Source organism: Zeugodacus cucurbitae, chromosome 4 (assembly GCF_028554725.1).
Source record: "Zeugodacus cucurbitae isolate PBARC_wt_2022May chromosome 4, idZeuCucr1.2, whole genome shotgun sequence".
NCBI lineage: Eukaryota > Metazoa > Arthropoda > Insecta > Diptera > Tephritidae > Zeugodacus > Zeugodacus cucurbitae.
Genome location: NC_071669.1, coordinates 8941696 through 8962177, shown reverse-complemented (window position 1 = coordinate 8962177; position 20482 = coordinate 8941696). Strand labels below are relative to the sequence as shown.

General features: G+C 36.9%; 1 protein-coding gene across 3 annotated transcripts in view; it reads left to right on the top strand.

The window, feature by feature from the left end:
- The window catches only part of LOC105210728 (uncharacterized), a 256763-nt gene that overhangs the window by 94574 nt on the left and 141707 nt on the right, over positions 1-20482 (top strand). For all 3 annotated transcript variants that reach the window (XM_054228975.1, XM_054228976.1, XM_054228974.1), the window contains one exon: positions 7386-7517. The gene's annotated coding sequence lies outside the window, so the exon portion shown is untranslated. The remainder of the gene's footprint in view (positions 1-7385; positions 7518-20482) is intronic.

Here is a 20482-nt window from a genome sequence, read left to right as displayed (position 1 = left end):
GCAGTGATTACAGATAGTTGATAAATTAAGTCATACGCCACAGTAGCAAAGAGCTCTCCGAATGATTCCGGAAAGCGTGGATTGAAAGACAAAAGATATATATCCCATTTTAACCAAAAACCATTGCTAATGCATATTTTCGTGATCATCAATGATAATAAAGCGACTATTGACTGCCTTACTCGGTAGCGAGATCCTTTTAGTCCAGAGTGGAGCTCAAGTGTTCGCGGAACTACGTGCATTTAAAAAAGTTCACCTTGTTCCACCGGACACTGTGGAATAGGCACACATACGATGAGGCAAGGAGTCCTGTCGGACGCAGCTGTATGGAGGAAAGCAGGGGGAACAATCAAGTAATTTCCTTCTCCACTGACTCTCGCTCGCAAGAATTAGAATTTAGGCGAACCTTGTGAACTTGCAGGATTAGACATTAACCGCCTCAGAAAATTTGTGATAGGCTCAAAGCGCATCGGTGATACTTAAGGGTCTTCCATACGTAGGAGTCTTCTGACATCAGAACTTACTGGCAACTTTAGCTATCCAGGTGGGGTTTATCGTGAACCTGGAGGAAAGCAGGGGGAACAATCAAGTAATTTCCTTCACCACTGACTCTCGCTCGCAAGAATTAGAATTTAGGCGAACCATGTGAACTTGCAGGTTTACACATTAACCGCCTCATAAAATTTGTGATAGGCTCAAAGCGCATCGGTGATACTTAAGGGTCTTCCATACGTAGGAGTCTTCTGACATCAGAACTTACTGGCAACTTTAGCTATCCAGGTGGATTTTATCGTGAACCTGCTGCGAAGGTCAGCTTTTTTAATCTAACCTAACCTGACTGGCTTGAGTTGAGCTGTCTATCTTTGGTTTGATTAGTTTTTATTTTTTCCCAAGAATTTGTTTTGTTTCTATAAGGAAGTGCCGATTCTTTCAGGTATTCCTCACTTCTCACTCTTGTCCACAGTATTCGATGTCTTCTTCTTTTGTCTAGCTGTTTTGCTTCCCTTTTACAAGTTATTACTTGAGATTTCGACTTTGTCCGCATTCGGTATCTCATTTTTAAGTCTTTATCAGGATGTTCCGCTGATAAGAAATTGAAAAGAAAAGAAATTTGAAGCATTTTTGGTATCTTTTACTGTTTAAGATCTATGTTAAAACGCTGACTTTTTCTTTCATATAGATTGTCCCTCGAAGCTACTTCGGAGAGCCAATCATTTTAGATAGGAGTCTCTCTTACTATAAGTATATCCTCACCATATCTTCACCCTATCATAACTTTAACCTTTAATCTTGACGATCTCTCCGAAGTTGCTGTTATAAAACTTGTTGAATTCAATAACTTTATCAAAGCCACAGGTTGGTTCATAGAGGACAAAGGTAGTATGAGGGGATTCTGGTCACGGTGTAGTCACAAAGGACCTCCTAAAGGCCTAAGTGCGTCGTACGGCATTCACTTTACCTACCTACCTACCTTAAAATCTTTTTTTCCATTAACCCACGGGCTCCAAATTTTAAGTAAGATTGCCTTTCTAAAGTCTTGTCTAATTCCAGGTACTGATACTTAATTAAGCAATCATATGACCAAAATATTGGGTTTCAGAACTAAAAAAATATTTCTTATATTTCTCATAGGGACTGAGTCGTTAAGCCGATGGCTGTGTCACTTATATGTACTTATTATTACAACAAAATTCCGAAATGAAAATGTGTGTGTGCGTGTATGTGTTCGAATATTTGGCTGTGTCTTATCTTTAGGCATAATAATTAAATTAATAGGATGACAAATGTGGTCTCATCCTAAAATTATGCAAATTACTTGATGTGTTTACAATGCAAGACACATGCAAAGGCAGCCGATTGAATTAAGATAAGTAAATGATAGACAGAGAGGTAATGAGAGGCTGGGACACAGCGCAAATGGAGACAGGCTGTTACTACAAGCTTTAATAAGTGACAGAATAATATAGCGATAGATTGTGGATGAAATGAAGAGAGAGAGAGAGTGAGGTACAGAAAGTTGCAATAAAGTTAAAGTAAAGCTTGATTAAATCCAAACAATATTAGACAGAACTTGAGCAGGAGTATAATTGTGTGTGTTGAATTTTATGTGCTTGCCGTGTAGCACCGTTAGAGGTAGTAAGAGCTGCGTTGTGGGCGTTGAAATTCGAAGTGGCAATAAAACCAATCATGGCTGACATCAAATTATTTTTTTGGTTGCGTGCAATAAGCGTATAGCAAAAATAAAAATTTATGAGCAGAAAGCCTGCTAAAAATGGTCGAAAATAAATAAATACAAGTACGACTGTGTATCAAATAACAAACACACGCATGTTACGCCTAAATGCATGCAACATTATTTTGCCATAAAGCGGATTAACAGCAGTTGGAAAAGCATTTAAAATATAGAGGATGTGTACGCAAGCGAGAGAGGGGTCACAGTGGCGTTGTGTGTGTATGTGTGTGGCAAATCTCTGGCGCTGATGGTGCCTACGCTTAGCATACTTTTAGGCAGTGAAACGCTCGCACGCCAGCCACACCATCAACCAACCGAAGCACGCGCGCCAAAAAGTGATAAATGAATGGCGCCGCAGGCACGCGTGTAACAACACAAAAACCAATTTCTCGTCTTATTGATTTTCGACGTCAAATGCGTCAAGCGCACAGTGAGTGTGAGTATGAAATAAGTAAAACAAAGCATTACTATAATGAGAAAGGAAAATATACGGCGAAAGTAAAACAGAAAAAAAGTCGAAGTAAAACAAGCGCAAGCAAAGCAAATATGAGAGTAAACTTTATTTTCCGTAATCATTTTTCGCAGCATAATTTCAGGCGCATAAGCATACAAATGCGCGCATTTACATGACACGTCAATATATACATACATATATAAGACAGCAGAAGTGCAGAAAAAGCGTAGCTCTGTGTGTGTTGAAGCAATGATAAAAAAACTACGGCGCATAACAAATTTCAAACTCAATGACTTGGCATACCTTTAGGCGCAGCGCTGCGAATGATTAGCAAACAAAATAAATACCCAGTGTATTTGTTGTATTTTCGCAATTTTCCGCTTGAATTATGTGACAACAAATTATGGCTCTGCCATTTCTGGAAAATTTTAAAGCAAGCAAGTCAGCAAACGCTTTACTCATTTGGGAAATTGAAAATTTGCGCAAAATTATTACAACCAACGGCTGATAAACAATTGAGCAAGCAGTTGTAGAGATTTTCGTAGAATTACCAATAACACTGAAAGCTGCAGTGTTGAACTCGCATAAAATTTAGGCAAGTACAACATCTTTGGCGTCTCTGGCAACAGCGCAGCAGTCAAGCAGCTGCATTGCAGTTGAGTGCCGTTTAATTGGAAGTTAAAGCCCCAAAGCTGTTTAAGCGCCTAAGCGGTTTGACGTAGTTAGTTCTGTGGCGTAAAATTAAAGGAGCAAAAAAAAAAAGAAATCACTATCATAAATCAAAATTTGAAAACTCCAACGCCGGTGCGCCTAAATATATGCTGTCTGCTTGCCTGCCAGCCTGCCTGCCTGCCTGTCGGTAAGTCTGCACGCCTATATGTAGGCCAGCTTTTTGTATCGGTGTGCTTTTCTCCAGTGCTTGTGTGCGGTAGTGAAAGGCTTATGTTAATGGTTGGGCTGGCAAAGCATAATACCACTTGAGTACGCACATAACTAGCGGCAGTTTAAAATAGCAAAGTATGCGGTGCATATTTTGTGGGAACATGCTTTTATATATACAGGGTGCTGGTAGTGGGTAGTATAGTATTGCCTAGTGAAGTGGTCATTGAAGGAATTAAGTGTGTTTAGTTATTCATTATCCTCCAAATTGCTTGGTTTAGATAGCATTTGAGAGCTGCATAAAGAAGTGTATATAAATTCCTTATGAATAGGTTGCTTGATTTCGGCTAAAGTAAGAAAGCTCGACAGAGCTTTAACGGCAAAGTCGAGATAGTACCTGAAAACCACCCCGCCAGTTCCATCTCAACGTCGTTCCTGGAAAGCTTTCAGTGTGATTTTCTTCCCAGATTTAGAACTGAATTTTAAGTGGAGCTCGAAGTCCAAAAATTCCAATACCGCAGTCAAATGACTAAATGGTTATCGAAAGCGAGAGATAGTGATCACCTCACAGACCTCGAACCAAAGTTCAAGTCAAGCTTAACGTCCAAAGATAGTCATTCATATTCAGAAGAAACCTCTCAGTGCGATTCGAATCGAATTTTAAGTGAAGCTGAAAGTCCAAAAATTCCAAAACCTCAGTCAATTCACTTAATAGTTATCGAAAGAGAGAGATAGGGATCACCCCATAGACCTCGAACCAAAGTTTAAGCGGAGCTTAAGGCCCAAAGAGAGTCAGCCATATTATCAGAATATCTATTAATTAAATTTTTATCGATAGGGAGAATGAGGAGTGAGGTCTCTTACATAGATCCGAGCTCAAGTTCAACTTGGAATCCAAAGAGAGTCATTCATTGGTAGTATCTTCAACAATGGACTTAGTATATATCGAAAGAAAGAGAAAGGGATCACCTCACAGACCTCAAATCGAAGCTCATGCAATGCTTAAGAGCCAAAAAGGACGTTCAGGCCCCCATTAAATTAATTTAATACTTATCGATGGGATAAAGCGGAGTTAGATCACATACCACGAACCGAAGTTGAAGTCGAGTTTAAGATCCAAAGATAGTCATTCATATCGCCAGTATTTCCATCGATTGAAGAGAGAAGAGAGCAAGGGATCCCCTGACAGACCTCAACTTGAAGCTCGTGCAGAGCTTAAGATCAAAGGGAGACTTTCATATTATCAAGGTCTCAGTCAATTATTTTAGAACTTAACAATAGGGAGAGTAAGGAGTTAGGCCTCATACCTCGAACTGAAGCTCAAGTCAAGATTGCTGAAAGCTCAAGTCGACTTTAAAATCCAAGAAATTATTGTGAAATATCTAGTATCACGAACTGTATATCAAGTCGAGCTTTAGATCCAAAGCTTGATATAAAATCATTCAATCAATTTAATAACTATTGATAGAGAGGTTCAGATGTCAGGTCTGCTACTTCGAACCAAGGCTGAAGACGAGCTTACAATACAAATAGTGATAGTTATATGAAGAGAACAACTCAAAGCTCGAACGGAGCTTAAGATCCAAGAAGTGATGGTAAAATTTCTGGCGTAACGAACCGTAGCTCAAGCCGAGATTGCGATCCAAAGGTTGGTAGTCAATCAATCAATCATATTTTTAACTATTGATAGAAAGTATCAGGAGTTAGGTCTGCTACCTCGAACCAAAGTACAATTCGAGCTTAAGGTCAAAAGAACGATAGATCTTGGTTAAATGAAGATTATGACTCAAGGCTGTAGCAGAGCATAAGTTCCAAGTTAAGTTCCAAGGAAAGATGATACAACTTTTAAGATCATCAAAAGTAGCTCAAGTCGAGCTTACGATCCAAAGCTTGATAGACACATTTTCAGTATATCAGTCAATTTTACTACAGCTTGTGATCTTTTTGAGAATTAAGACGAGCTTTGAAGCGGGATTCACTCCAATTTTCCTGCAAATAAATATATTTTCTTCAATTATTTTCCTCGCCACCCATTATGCACTCAACTACACGCAAGTACTATATGCTAATACTACTTTAATAGTTCATAAGCCAGAGTGCTATGTATTACTACATCACACGCATACATAGATGATTTCAAGGACTCCATTAGATGAATTGAGCATGCAGTTGTAAACCAAAGCATGCAAATGAAGATGAAGATGAAGTGTGTGGCGTATCGGCTGGTGGTAGCTACCACGAGAGTAAGAGCACATACTCATAGATTGGTACGACGGCGACGAGGACGAGAACGATGAGGATGCTCATGGTGCTGGTGTTGTTGGCAACAACAACAAGCGCAACGTTTGGCCACAAGCGTCTGTGCCTCTCGACCTCATTACAAGCGAGCGATGCTAAACGCATGGTCAGCTTGTGCAGTTGCACACACACACACACATGCATATATTTATAATAACTATCTCGACTAACACTTGGCCTTTATAACGCTACCACACTGCTTTAGTCAACTAGTTACTCACTTACTTACTAATTTACTTACTTACTTACTCACTCACACATTTACTCAACACACACACACTTGTAGAGGCAGGTTTGTTTGTTGTTGTTACCCCCAACTAAACTGACTTCTCCTCCAAACCACTTCACGGCACACAGTCTCTTAGCTTTATGTTGCAACAGCTGCTACAATTCAAGTCTCACGTATAGCTGCGGGTTTGTGTGCTCAATAAATCCTGAAAATTAATTATGTACCTCAGGTGAGATGTGTGTGAGTGGCGCACGCAAAACACCTGTATGCCGCCTTAGCTGCCTAACTTGGCACACACCAACAGCTGCTGTGTTGCCTTGTACTTAGCCTCCGGAGCTATGTTTGGGCTAGTTTGTTGTTAGTTTGAGTTTGTTGTTGTTGTGTATTGGTATGCTGTCCAGCGCTACGTTAGATGGTATGCTATGTCTTTTATGTGTTTTCCATGGCCATAGTTGGGCTTAAGTTTGATATATGTGCCGCCATGGCTGTTTATCATATCTGCAATACATCGTTTTAGGGCTCCGTTGGTTCTTGAGCATGTTTGGATTTATAATGATGACTGGATTTGTTTAACTGATAAGCAAAGCAAGACAACAAATACATTGAATGCGATGGTGTATGGGTATCAGTGGGGTCTGTGAGAAATTGTGGTTGGTGGGTGAAGGTGATGTAAGATTATAGAACTTTAGTTAGTCGAATACTAAGTGGTTAGTACTTCGTGACTCGATGAGACGTTGGACTTCTTTTCAAGAGAAATCCTTGTGATCTTGGGGTTGAGCTTTTCTCATCTATTAATGTCACTATTTTTGTTCTATAACCTGATTGCTCAATTTCTTTATTATGTAAGGCGAAGCATGTCAAAAAATCTGTTTTTAAACCTTGATCTATAGAGAGAGCACTGTATTGTGAAATCGTGAAACTCTTTAATCTATAGACATTTTATTTCTTCTGTACTTTTTCAGGATTTTACATCCAGTCTGGGAACCAAAGAGAGTTCCGTCTGCCAAGATACACGAAAGTCATTCATTAGTGATAAGTATAGGTAGCATATACTTTCTAGCAAGTTCTAAGGTCTAAGCATCCGAAAATTTGATATCTAGTTCTTTTAGGGTAGTACTTACCAGTACTTTGGGTTGTACCAGTTATTGATGGACCACATAAAATCTTTGAGTCAGTTTGAGAAGCTTTGTCTTATAAGATATCAACTAGTACTTTGGAAAATATTATTCTATATACTGATAACCCATAAATTTCGTTTTACTTATTTAATATACATTGATATTTATTTTCAGGGTTGCCATCATTTTCAGATTATCTTGATTTTTATGGATTGCAAAAATCATCCACGAAAAACGAAGATCTACACGGTTTACACAGTAATCGAATGAGAAAATAATAATCTTATCCAGGTTTGCCACAAATATGTAAGTTATCTTAAATTTTATGCTCTACAATTATCGAAATTAAAACCCTAGAACAACGTGATCATTAATGTCACTTAGCAAACCTGAAGATATTTACATTCAGGGTTTCCAAAAGTTGACAATTTTAAGGCTTACATATATGTATATGTAGATCAAAATCAAAAATAATATAATTTATAAAGAAATCTAACAATATGAATATTTTAGATCATATCCACCTTCAGGGTTGCCATGAGTTTGTGAATTATCTTCAGTTTAATAGGCTACATAGATCAAAATCTAAACAATAGATCAACATGGGCTATATGTAACCTAACAGTCCATATGATACTATTATCTAATAAAACAAGATTGATATTTACGTTCAGGGTTGCCAAAGTTTGAGATTTATCTGAATTTTTATGGGTTACAATGATCAAAGTAATATCAAAGGTTAACATGGTCCATTATGTAATCTAATAAACCATTTGTGCTCAAGTATTATCTAAAAATCGGGAATATCTACTTTTAGAGTTGCCACATGTTTGTGAATTGAATGATAAAGAGAAAAGTAAAATATTCTTTCATAAAAGGGATTTAGGTGAATATTTCCAGATACAGATAAAGGAGATACATTATATTAGTGTCCAAGTCATTCCAGCTCTATCTTTAAGGGGTTAGGGTTAGAGGGCTGCTATATATATTTCTGGCCTAATAATGAAAATAGGAATATTTATCAACGAAAATGGTTTTATTTGCATGCGCTCAAACCAATTTTCGAAGCACTTTTTTTGAGCGATTGTCAAATTGTGCGGGAACCAACGAGAACAAACCTTTTTTACGGCCAGATGTTCATGCAATATCGAATGTATGCTGGTGGGAGAAATGCTTAGGCATGCCTCTATCTGAAGGTATGTTACATGACGGTCTTGCATTATCAGTTCACGTACGGCATCGATGTTTTCTGGCACAACGGCCTTCACGGAATTCGTCTTTGAGCGAGCGTCGGCCACGATTGAATTCGTTGTACCAGTTTTTCACAGTGCTATAGGATGGTGCTTCATAGCCATACAAAGAATTTAGTTCATCGATACACTCTTGTCGCGATAATCCACGTCGAAAGTTGTGAAAAATGATCGCACGAAAATGTTCACGAGTTAATTCCATTTTTTGGTCGAGATGAATTTTTTAATTCCCTGTAAATAAAACAATTCACGATTAAATGACAAAAAGTTTTGAGTGATGTTATGCTAAAAAATATCCAATGGAAATGTCAGATTGCATCTGGCAAACTGCCAGGGCCTAGGCCAGAAATATATATAGCAGCCCTCGTATTCATGATTTTCAAAAAATCATTTTTTGTTTTTTTTTGCATTCCCGTTAAATTTTTTTTGAGTTATTCGAAAATAACACAGAGCGCTCGGGCACTCCAACACGCTAGTGTGATCCCTTAAATGCGTTTTTCTCAAAAACTATTAGGTCTACTACTTTGCTTCCGCATTTTTGACCCTAGAGACATATATTGGAAACGGCGGAAGCAAAGTTGTAGACCTAATATGTTTTTCAACTGATGACAACTGTAACACGAATTAGAATTCATAATTATCCTAGGCCGGATCGAAGTATTTTTCTCTTTTCAAAAATTTTGATTTTTTAAGACCAATTAATTGTTGATTTTTTCCCTAAAATCTAGAAATAAATTCCTGAGGCCGCCATTTTGTTAATTTTTGAAAAAAAAAATAAAAATAAAAAACAAAAAAGCTTCATTCAAGCACAGGATTATGTATTTGTAAAACAAATTTTTCTTATCCGACTGATTTTAAATTAATATCCGAGGACTTATAATTGTCACCGCAAGGACCTTTTTTGGAACTGGGTCAACACAATGAGCTATAACTTTGGAAATTATGATTTTTTTTTAATCTTCGTGACTTCAAATCAAAACATTGTGCAATAATTCCATATTATTACTTTTGAAAAATAACATGATTGAATACCAAAAAAAATTACTCAAAATTGTCAAAAGTGTCTCTGACTACCCCTAACCCTTTAAGGCCAGAAAATATTCTGTTTTAATATTACTAAGAAATATCGACCTAAAAATCTTAATTTTTTTTTTAATTTTTTTCGCGCTCAAAAATTTCTCACAGGGTCACTATGTATGCCACTGCGACCGACCGACTTTCATACGCATATGAATTTGCTGTAACATGGAAATTTGTTACAGGCGTCAAATTTTAAGTAAATGTTGGCAAATTGCTGCCGGTTGTTGGCCAATGCCAACAACTGACCACCGAGCAATATACAGACATACACTCATACACCAATACATAAATATACAAACTGTCCGCAACTGGAACGCTCGTCTGTTAGACGACACCAAGTAGTCAGACTGGGTGACCAACTTTTCTCAATTTTTGTTTTTTTTTTAATATTTTCAGATGCTCACTATCTATCTATGCTCTGATTGGCAGTTGTTAGTAGAGTGTATGGCATGCTGAGGTTTTGCTGCCAAGTGGTTGCATGCTCTATTTAAAGTTTACATGCATAGTTTATGAATTCACATACTCATACTCATACTCATATAAGAGAGTGTGTGAGTGTGTGTGTATTTGTTTGCTTTACTCATACGCTGTGTGCAGCAAATGCCAAACCAAGTTCATAAGCAAGCAAAATCTAATGCAAATGCTCGCACACAAATTGAAATAAGTTTTCGAAAAGCTCTATTTTCATGCTTTGCGGTGGAAAAGCGCAAAAGAGTTTCGTTTCGTTCCATTCCGTTCATTCATTCGTCCAACTAAAATGGTATTTATGATTGACGAGGAGTGTGCGTGTGCGAGTGTGTGGGTGTTGAAAATTTGTGGATACTCAGCTCGTTGCTTCTATTGAAATTGACTGCTTTGTTTTGATGGGTTTTTTCCGACTTTTTCTTCATCAACTACTTCTAATATTTCTACTTCTTCTTCTTCCTCCACTTCCTCGTATTTCATATGCTCCCATTATTACATTGAATGGCAATGCGTCCTCGTTAGTCAATTACTTACTTGCATATTTCAAATATTTGTGGGTGTGTGCGCCCCCTCAAAAGCCCCTCTTCAGTATGCAACGAATTCCCCAGCATGCATGCAAGCAACTCTGTTGTCATATTTGACGGAAAATGCGTTTTACTTGTCATTTGCGCCAACCGTGCTGTCAGTTGGCCCCGCTTATTGATAGCTTTTGAAGGCGTGCGCTCAACGTCATGAATGCAATAAATTTGCTACTTGGCTTCACATCATTTTTGTGAAAGAAAATTCTTAAATTTCTTGTTTTTGTTTTCTTTCTTGCAGTAACCAGCAACCGTTGCTCCTTCGACTTCATTAACTTTTCCAAAGTGATCGATGTTAATGTGCTTGGTATGCATGCATGTGGGGAGCTCATATATATATATGTACTTATTGCTAATACCTTACTATTAAAATATTTTGACTTAGACTAGAGTTCGTTCGAGCAGCATTTGACGCAAATGTAGCAATGTGGCAGTGTTGCCTTGTTGAGTTTATGCTTGTTAAAGCAGCTGTTGTGGCCTTTGGCTGCAATCGTTCAATTTTCACTTATCGGTCTTCTATAATATTATATACTTGTAGTACTAAGGTTTTTATTGTTTTTTTCTAATTTTTTTCAATACTACTTTGTTGTTGTTGCTGTTAAAAATTTGTAAAGAGCTACTAAAACTTTTCGGAAATTGTTACAATGCATTTTTGTGCTGCTAGTTTCGAGTGGAAATATTGTGTAAAAGTTTTAGAATATTTTGGCAAATGGGAAATCAAAGTTGTTGCCAATAATGTTTGGTTGGAGTGGAAAGTATAGAGAGCAGCAGCAGCCTACATATGTGCATATTTGCTTGAAATAACTTTGTATTTTAAAGTAGGTGAAATTTTGAGAAAGTTTTAGAAAAGAGACTAGTTTGACAACTGGTCCGAAAGTCAAGTGTAGAGGATGAGTCCTGTTTTTTTAGCTGTAGCAGCTTTTTCAACCATTTTTATAACTGTATAATACTTTTTAAGCTACTTTAGTTTTATAATATAAAAAAAATATATATTTCTAAATTGTTGGCAACCCTTTTCGAAAAATACAGAAAAAACAAATAAATTCCGAAAACCGTTCATTTTGATGACCATTTGATAAGAAAGAAATTCCATTAATTATTACCATTTTTATCGAATTAATGTTTGGAAATAGGTGGCAACTCTTTTCGAAAATATTTTCAACTGTAAAGCTTGCTAAACTATTGCAGTTTGATGTACTTTCCGTAATAATAATATAAATAAAATTAAATTTTTAAATAGGTGGCCACCCTAATCAACAAATATTTTCAACTGCAACTCCTTTTAAAGCTCTCAAGTCTGCTTGTCCATACGGCTTTTTTGTCTTAAAAATGTGTTACTAAAAATTTCTTATAATTTATGAATTATTATTATATTTATCGAATTAATGTTTTGAAATAGGTGGCAACTCTTTCCGAAATATTTTTTTTTTTAACTCTAAAGCTTACTAAACTACTACAGTTTGTTGTTTTTTTGTAATTAATTTTGTTGAATTAATTTTTTTAATAGGTGGCAAGCCTAATCAAGTAATATTTTCAACTGCAAATCCTTTTAAACCGCTCATGCTTGATTCTTCATATAGTTAAAAATTAGGACTTAACAATTTTGTTATTACAAATTTTCATATAATTTCATTATTTCTTATTATTTTGGTTGAATTAATATTTTGAAATAGGTGGCAACTCTTTACGAAAATTTTTGCAACTCTAATGTTTCTTAAACCATTCCAGTTTTTTGAATTTTTATATTTAATTTTGTTGAAATAAAAATGAAATTAGGTGGCAACCCTTATCAAAAATTATTTTGAACAGCAAAACCTTTTAAATCTCTCAAACCTGATTGTTCATATTTCCGTTCTGTCGTAATATTAATATTTTTTGACTAAAAATTTTCAATTAGGTGGCAACTACCCAATCTGTTTTGCTTTTAGTCCCCGAATTTTATAACAAAATCTATTGAATTCATAAAAATACCATCTAAGTAAGTTTGTTCAAGTTAAAATCATCAATTCTCTCAATTCACTTTGGGCCTCCAATTTTCATCCAACCCTGTCCAGTTTACTATGTGGTTCATACATCAAAATATTAATTGCTTACTCTTGCAAAAAAGTATTTGAGTGTTGATGTAGTGCTTTACAATATCCGACATCAGAAATAAGCTGCAGCAGTTGTTGCATGAAGAAAAAGTATTATAATTTTTCGTAGAAAAATTTTCATTAGAGAAAGCAATTAATTAAAACTTGTAGAATATAGTTATTACCACGTGCTGTAGATTATTATATACATGCATATATTTAGTAGAGGTTTTCATAATTTTAATACATGGATTGGTTTAATTTATTTTTTTCCTTATTATGGATTATATATATTTTTTTTGTGTGGTGGTTCAATGAGCTTTAAGGCTGCACTGTGGAGGTTAGGTCGTCGTTTTCGTTTAAGTAGCTGTTTGCGGATTTGTTTTACGGTTCAAGAAATCACGCAATGCTTGGGGGTTTCCTGGGAACATGTCCAGAGTAACTTTGCTAAATTTAAACAAATCCCACAGAGCTTAAGAGAGTGATTTATAAGGACTGGGACTGGTTAAAAATTTATGTAAAAAAATTTCCACTGTACAAATCTTTATTAAATTGTCAACATTAGGTTAGGTTTCGGGGTTAATCCCACGACAGAGATCACAGAATTTTAACTTGGACTGTTGAAACACATGTCCTTTTTGATGGCAAAATGTCTGGATATGAATCAAGAAACCTTGATGTATAAATTTAAGCGGATCTCAGTTTAGAGAAAGTTGGACAGACGAAGAGAGAATGTCGAGAAGTTTCGACCTCACCTTCTTCTCAATTGTGGAAGCTTTATTTTTAAAAAGTTTAAACTGGTCCATTATTATTGATTAACAAAAAGCTTTGAAGCTTTCAAAAGCTTTGAGGATACTCATACATTTTAGAACAAGTTTGTGTTATAACAAGTAAGGAAGGGCTAAGTTCGGGTGTGACCGAACATTTTATACTCTCGCAATTTATTTATTTAATTTTATTAATATAACACACAATTTGACCCACATATTCCTCATATATACGGTATAAAGTTCATTGAAAGTAGGAAATCCTAATATTAGGTGTATGGGAGTTAGGTGAAGTTATGACCTGATTTCACGTATTTTAGGCACGGAGACATATTATTAAATGAAAGATATTCCCTCCGAATTTCTTCAAAATAGAGAGACTTATCTATATTTTCGATAAAAAAAAGTAGAAGCCCTGAGGTCCTCATGTTCGATATATGGGGCCTTGAAAATTTATGGTACGATTTTGACGACTTTTAGTAGGGCGATGCAACACTATAAATGTAGTATTTATGCAAAGTTCTGTTCCGATATCTTCACTAGTGCTTACTTTATATATTGTAAAGTAAACGATTCAGATCGTCTTCAAAGTTCAGGTATATAGGAAGTAGGCGTGGTTGTGAACCGATTTGGCCCATTTTCACAACATATAATTGGGATGCAAAGCAAATATTACAAACAGAATTTCATTGAAATTGGTCAAGTAGTTTCGGAGATATGGTTTTTGACCCATAAGTGGGCGGAACCACGCCAATTGGAAATTTTGTATACTATTTTGAGTGCAGCTCTTCTGTATCTTCTTTATAATGAAATTTAAGGTTTCTATTGGTTTTCCTTACTGAATTAAAGCATTTTTAGTAGTTTTTAACGTAATCTTTGTATGGGAGGTGGGCGTGGTTATAATCCGATTTCCTTCATTTTTGGAAATGCATGAAAAAAACGACTCCTGACTATTTCGTTCAAGTAGCTTTAGTGGTTTACGAGATATGTACAAAAATCTTAGAAGGGAGCGGGGCCACGCCCACTTTCACAAAAAAATTACATCCAAATATACACCTTCACAGTGATATCCTTCATACCAAATTGTACTTTAATAGCCCATCTTCGAACTTAACCTTCTAATGGTGCCAAGGATCACTTGTTCCCAGTTTCATTAGGATATCTCAATTTTTACTCAAGTTACAGCTTGCACGGACGGACGGACAGATAGACATCCGGATTTGAACTTTACTCGTCACCCTGATCACTTTGGTATATATAACCTTATATCTAACTCGTTTAGTTTTAGGACTTACAAACAACCGTTATGTGGACAAAACTATAATACTCTCTTTAGCAACTTTGTTGCGAGAGTATAAAAATTCAGTTAGAGTTTTGCTATCGTAACAGAGAGTATAGTATGGGAGAGTGAGAGCTTTAACTAACACTACATCCTAGTCTATCCAACTCATTCTAAACCAAAGCAACTCAGTACCTGTGCTGAAAAATCAAATTAAGTAATTCTAAGAAATTTTTGGCAATTAGAATTCTCCAGCAATTATCGATATCTCTGCATTGCCATCTCTAATAATTGGGGAGAACACATTTGTAAGTTTCTAATGGTGCTCGTTTCTGCACTTTGCTTCTAGCTTTCAAATATGCATGGTTATTTACTGGCAATTATTGCAGCCAAATTTGGGCAATCATAGCGCTTACATTGCATTCCTGGCCAGCAAGCTTTTATGTTTGTAAATATCGAAAGCTTAGTAGCGCTTATACATATTGATTTCAATTTGCACCGCAAGCAATGATTCGATGAGGCTGCAAGTAAATTATTGGCTTGGAATTTTGCTAGAAGTTTTTCGATTTTTTTTTTTTTGAGAATTTTACACTAACTCTTTTCGGCTTAACTTTTGCACTACGATTTTGTGGTTGCAAACATGAAAAATATATATTTTCCGTCTAAGTTGCTTAGAAATGGTTTTTATTTTAGTTATTCAACAGTTTTCTCTGCATTTTATTTGCAAGTGTTTACGGAAAATTCCTAAATTAAATTTTCTCTGCTGTGAAATTTATATAAAAATGCCTAAAAAGTTAGTTGGAAATTCAAGCTTCTTGGCAAAAAGTCATCTTCTCACTAAACACAGACACACACACACATATACAGATTTATATGAAATAGTAATAATCTTAAATAATAACAAACACTAATGGCTAACAAATGAAATTGAAACAATTTCGGTTATATGCACGCATAAATTTTGTAGTGCAGGCAATCTCAGGTTACGATGTATCCGAAATGAAATTGAAATTTTAATTATACTACCAGCAACACAACGAGTAGTACATTGACAACAATGTTGCAACAAAACAACAGTAACAAGTTTCGTCAGTTGTCAGTGGCAAATTGTTACAAGTGGTGAGTAATTCTGTGGCATTTCATTAAAACAGAGAGTTTGTATGGTGTTTTCATGCTAATTTTGTTGTACTTGTGTATGTGCTATGTGAAAATGATATTGGAATTATATCATAATAATTGCGGAAAATGTATTTCAATGGAAATTTTATTTCCATTACCCGAGTATTGCTTCATTACGATTCTGAAAACCACTCTGTGCTGGGTGTCAGATTTATTTCTCATTCCTGATTTTATTCGAAAGTTCTTCAAAAGAGAAAGAGATAGTAAAGCTGTCTGAGTGTTATTTACTGTTATACTAAAATAGGAGAGTTGAGATTACTAAAAGCAGATGGTCAAAAGGGTTTCAAGCTCTATACTAATGGTCCTTCCTTAAAATTTTGTACGAACAATGATCACCAAGAAAACTAAACTAGGGAATGAGACTCAGTTGGAGAATTGAAGCGTTGACCAACCGAGTTGGATACTTAGACTGCATTAAATTGTAATAGATTCAAGTCTTGAGATTGAGAATAAACTGATACTGGTACTGACGCTGATAAGCTCTATACAAATGGACCTTGAGTATTCTCCTTCCATAAATCATTGTATGAACAATGATCACGATGAGAACTTGACTGGGGAATGGACTCAGTTGGAGAATTGAAGCATTGAGGTATATTCATAGACTGGATTAAACTGTAATAGATTCAGGTCTTGAGATTGAGAAGAAACTGATACTGGTACTGAGGCTGATGATGAAACCAATATCGAGATTAAAGGTGAAACTCAAACTGTGACTAAATCCGCATCTGAGATTGAGATGACACGGAAACAAACTCTAAAGCTGATAATGAGAATTTGACATCTGGGAAAGTTGAGAAAACTAATAACAATTTCGTGAACGAAACTCGGCTAGAGAATTAAATTGAGATGAAGAATGAAACTGAAATTGAAGCCGAGTAAGGATTAGACTGAACTGAGACCTGAAACTGAATTTAACTGTGATTGATTCTGATCCTGAGATTGATGAAAAGGTGATACTGAGGCTGAGAATGAAACATAAGGTTGAATCTTAAACTACTACTACTGCTGAAGCTGATAGTGGAGTTGGTTTAGAAAACTAAGACCAATTTCGTGAAAGAAACTTGACTACAGAATTGAAAAGAAGAAATTGTCTAAAGAAGAAGTTGAGGGAGAGAAATTAGACGAAGCAGAAGCTGACTGAAGATTAGACTAAATTAGACTTAGAATTTTAAACAGTGATGGACTCTGAAAGTGATACTCTGAGACAAAAATAATAATGGTATTGAGGTGGAGAATGGGAATGCGAACAGAATTGATACTGAATCTCAAGCTGTAAAGAGATGGATATTAAAACTAAAAGTATAATGAGATTAAGAACAAAGTAGAGCTTGAGCTACACTCTAAAATTGCAGCTGTAGCGTAGATTGGCTTTTAATTTTGAAGATGGCTAAGCCACTGTGTCATAGATTGAAAGTGATAATAGTGGAGTTCGATGCAGAGTGAGATTAAAACTCTCTGTGATTGAGGCAAACATCAAGACTGAGACTGTACTTGAGATTAAGAACTAAACTGTTTCTGGGAAAGAGGCTGGAACAACCCAAAAGGCAATAAAATACAACTTAGTTTCAAACCATAATTTATCTCGAGGCCAGAGCCGAGTCTTCGATCGAGAGGAAGAGGCTGGGATGAAGCATGCGACATTAAAATAATATTCGGTTTCAAATCAGAACAATGTCGGAGAGCCTAGAGTCGAGTCTGGGTTTGGGGAGAAGAGTCCGAGACGAGGCTTGTATTAAAATAAAACTTAGTTTCAAACCATAATTTGTCTCCAGGTCAGAGCTGAGTCTTAGATCGAGGGGAAGAGGCTGGGACGAACCATGAGGCATTAAAATAATATTTGATTTCAAAGCAAAACTATATCAGAGAGGCTAGAATCGAGTCTGGGATTGGAAGGAAGATATTGAGAAGAGTTTCGGACCCAAAGACACTAAAATAATACTGAGTTTCAAACCAGAACTGTGTCTGAGAGGCTAGTGTCGAGTCTGGGATTGGAAGAGGCTGAGACGAACCCCAAGACACTAAAATAATATTTAGTTTCAAATCTGAACAATATTTGAAAGGCTAGAGCTGAGTCTGGGTTTGGAGGGAGAGTCCGAGAAAAGGTTTATATTAAAATAAAACTTAGTTTCAAACAATTTGGTCAGGCCAGAGCCGAGTCTAAGATCGAGGGGAAGAGCCTGGGTCGAACTATAAGACACTACAATAATATTTGGTTTCAAAGCTGAACTATGTCTGAGAGGCTAGAGTCGAGTCTAGGATTGGGGAGAAGAATTCGTGAAGAGGCTTGTATTAAAATAAAATTTAGTTTCAAATCATAATTTTTCTTCAGGTCAGAGCTGAGCCTTAGATCGAGGGGAAGAGGCTGGGGCGAACCATGAGGCATTAAAATAATATTTGATTTCAAAGCAAAACTATATCAGAGAGGCTAGAATCGAGTCTGGGATTGGAAGCAAGATGTTGAGATGAACTCTAAGACACTAAAATAATATTTAGTTTCAAACCCGAACTGTGTTTGAGAGGCTAGAGTCGAGTCTGGGATTGGAAGAGGTTGAGACGAACCCAAGACACTAAAATAATATTTAGTTTAAAATCAGAACAATATCTGAGTGGTTAACGCCGCGTCTGGTTTGGGGGAAGAGTCCGAAAATAGTCTTATATAAAAATAAAACTTAGTTTCAAACCACAATCTGGTCAGACCAGAGCCGAGTCTAAGATCGAGGGGAAGAGCCTAGGTCGAACCATAAGAAACTAAATTAATATTTAGTTTCAAATCGGAACAATGTCTGAGAGGCCAGAGCCGGGTCAGGAATTGGGGTCTGAGAAAGCGGTTCGGATGTACCAAAAGACAATTCAGAACTAAGTAGTCAGACCCCAGTCTGAGATCGAGTTAAAGCGTCTGAGATGAAGTAAAGACTGCTAAGACTCAGTTCAGAATTAAATTTAATACCGCGCTGCAAACGAGGCGCTAACTACACTGTTTATCATTCCACATACTTATGTAAAAGAGTAGAATATGTAAAATTATATGCATGCCCTCCAAAACAACTCGACACAGCCACACAACAGAGAATGATAAGTTTAACCAACTAAGAAGCGGAGATGATGCTTGTAACACTTAATATATGTACCCGGGCACATACGAGTATGCATTTATGCATAAATACATGACGCCATACGTACACAGCAACAGATGTATGCATGCAAATGAATGGCAGTGTGATTAGTTTTGCAAGCACTCGGATGTGCATGTGTGCGCATGTGCGAGTGCCTACACACTTCATGGCCGCAATATGAGCTGCGAATAGTTAGTTAAGTTCCCCGAACGAATTGCCAACCCAGAACAAATTAACGCCAACACGCAGACGCAGTCAAGTCGGCGGCCAACCAAGCGCCAGCAAAGCGCAAATGAACTCAAAGCAACAGCAGCGCCGCTTGGTTTTTACCCCCACACCCCGCATTACCGCAGGTGTAGTTGTTGAGCCACTTGCTCATCTCCGGTGAATACATTTGCTTTTAAGTCATTGCGAAACAGTGTGGAAAAAAAAGACAGTAGTAGAAGAGGAGCAGCAGATAACGCAAGGATATTATTAAATGCGGCAACATTTACGACTTCGTATGGAGATTTGCGCAGAGCGACTACTTGAGCGTGTTGCAAGTTGCAAGTGGAAATTGTATAGAGAGCTTCGGGCGCGCGGTAAAATATGTCGCTGTAAATATTGCAAAATGCAGAATGCAACTCAACTTTCAACTGCATAATGACACTGTCAGCGACGCCAGCGACGAAGCAAAAGTAGCGCAGCGCGGCAGGGATACAGCGGCACACTCGGGGGGCTCTTGTAGTGCGAAAGACATTTCGCAAGACAAAAACTTAAATGGAAATAGCAAAATGGAAATGAATAAGAAATAAGCGCAATGACATAACTTTTGCGCAAAAAGCAAGCCAAGCAGCCAGCAAGCAAGAGAGAGGTTAGCACTTTTCGCACACCGCATACCGCCACCCACCCACACAAGACGCCACTTCAATACTTGACTGTGTCGCTGTTTCGAGTAGCATGTTGACTAAATGAAGATTGTGCATGCAACATGCAACACTAAATACCGTTGGGGTGTTTGTCGACGCGCTGCCATCATTCATCAACAACAACAACAACTTACGTATGCTTTCAGTTTATTACTTGGTTGTTGTTGTTGTTGCAGGTGCCTTTAAGTAGACAGCTGGCAGCATAGACGAGTAGACGACGGTTAGGCGAGTAGACGATAAGATGAGCAGACTTACAGACAGCAAGGCGTCGCAAGCATGAAGACAAAACTACTTTGACAGTTAGACAAACACCTATCTATAGATATAGATATATATATATATATATATATATATATATATATATATATAAGCAGACCGACCGACCGACGGACTGACAGTCTAAAATAGTTAAGAGCTTTACAAAATTGTTAAGGCGTTGAGCGTGGCGAGCGAAAGTTGAATTGTCATGTCGTTGGCGTTTGTGTGTGTAGCTGTTTGTCGTCCATAAGTTGCTTTGCTTGTAAACAACCAACCAACCCGAGTGAGTGCAGTTGTGCGCCACAACTGGGTGTGTGTT